We start from the raw sequence: 1,833 nt of genomic DNA, 5'->3' as shown, positions 1-1,833 counted from the left end.
GTCAAGTCGAATTTTTTATGAATTATATTCCATATTGTGATGATTGCTATGTATGATGAGCTGCACATGCTTTGCTAGGCATGCATCTCATGTAGGTTGTTTGGGCATACTGATATCTCATGTATTAGTAGAGTACGAGACGTATCAGAACCCTTAAATTACTTTTATTAATCTCTTGAATTATTATTAATCTTAAAGGAAAACCATCACTATGAGTAGGGCGTTGACCCTCTCCAACCGTACAGATGATGCAAGTGATGTATAGATTGAAGACATAGAAGACCATCTTCCTATGGAAGGCTATACTAAAAGAATAAGAAGAAAATTTTATGATTTAGTTGTATACTTTCGGTGCGAACTCGATTAATGTAATAACCTTCTATTAAGAAGGCATTTGATTATTTATTGAATTTCTTTACTTTGATGAAATAATCAATCCGGTCGATTTTATTCTTGTGAATGTTACCTTAATGAATGTATCCGAATGCGATTTAAATAAAAAAATAAGGTACGATTTCTAAAGCATCCAAGTTTTACATTATTAACACCCGATTTTTTCGGGCACTAGTATAAACTCTAGCCGTGAAAATTCGGGATGTTACAATTAATCAATCGTAAAAAAAAATTTGTTATGTGACATGTTTCAAAGCCATGTTGTGGGCATGAACTGGCAAGATCCTTTAATTGCTCCGAACATTGGAAGAATGTTTCATCTTCCTTTTGGGTGAAGTTCATGATCGATTTTTTAAGGGTGTTCATTTCATGATATAAGAAGAATTTCTTTATGAACTCCCTTGTCATGTCATTCTATTTACCAATGGATCGTGGACGTAGTGAGTGCAATCACATCTTATCTTTTTCTTTTAAGGAGAATGGAAAGAGTTTCAGCCTGACCATGTCCTCATACATATTATGAAAGTATAAAGTGGCTATTATCTCATCAAATTCTTTCATGTGTAAATATGGACTTTCAGATTTAAGTCCATGAAACTTTGGAAGGAGTTGGATCACTCCTGGCTTGATATCCATGTTTCCTATATTGTTTGAAAAAACCATACAAGGAGGTGTGCTCACCGCCGCCGTTTGTAAATAATCTCGTAAAGTACGAGGTGGGGGTACTTGATGCACCTCGTTTTCATCCTGAATTTTCTCAACTGGAGGTTAAGGTTGAATTGTAAGTTGATTGGCCAGTTGATTGGCAACCATCACTTTAATTGACTCCGAGGGTCTCAAGTGGTGTCTAATCTTGTGACGGATAGATAACCCCTCAACTAATCCTCATTCACTCAAGAGATATAGAGTATTATCACAGACCTACTTGGGCATGAAACACTCTCAACCCTCAATTTCAGAATCTAACCTAACTCTAAAAAGATGTTAAGATCTTACAAAATAGAAAACAAGTTAGTTTCTAAAAACAAATTGGGAAAATTCTAACCTAAATATAGAAAGCAAATAAACCCTAATATTAACCTAATTCCAAAACTAATCAATTTCAGAAAAACACATCCATTAGTCCCTGACAACGGCGCTAAAAACTTATTTACAACCCCAAGTGTAGGGTCACGATGTAGTAATAATTTTGGTAAGACCAATGTCGAATCCACAAGGACTAATCTTGTGTCTTCTAAAAGTAACTAGAACTAGAACTAGAGGAAGGTCTAAATTAGAAATCTAAAAATAAAGGAGTAATTGTGAATGGAATTTCAATAATCTAAACGGAACTAGGGTTCCAAGGATCCACTTGCAGCTATCAGGATGTTTCCTTATTTGATTCAAGGAACATAATTGGAATTGGAGTCTTATCCTATCCAATTGGAAGATGTATCAATA

The 1,833-nt window shown here is 34.7% G+C and overlaps 1 non-coding gene across 1 annotated transcript; it reads left to right on the top strand.

Moving 5' to 3' along the window:
* Positions 1-646: 646 nt before the first annotated feature.
* LOC131235859 (small nucleolar RNA R71) lies at positions 647-753 on the top strand. The gene has a single exon (XR_009166376.1). It is a non-coding gene; the product is annotated as a small nucleolar RNA R71 (small nucleolar RNA).
* The last annotated feature ends 1,080 nt before the right edge of the window (positions 754-1,833 follow it).

The sequence above is a fragment of the Magnolia sinica genome, chromosome 19 (genome assembly GCF_029962835.1).
Source record: "Magnolia sinica isolate HGM2019 chromosome 19, MsV1, whole genome shotgun sequence".
In the NCBI taxonomy this organism is placed as follows: domain Eukaryota; kingdom Viridiplantae; phylum Streptophyta; class Magnoliopsida; order Magnoliales; family Magnoliaceae; genus Magnolia; species Magnolia sinica.
This window is presented reverse-complemented; position numbering and strand designations above follow the sequence as displayed.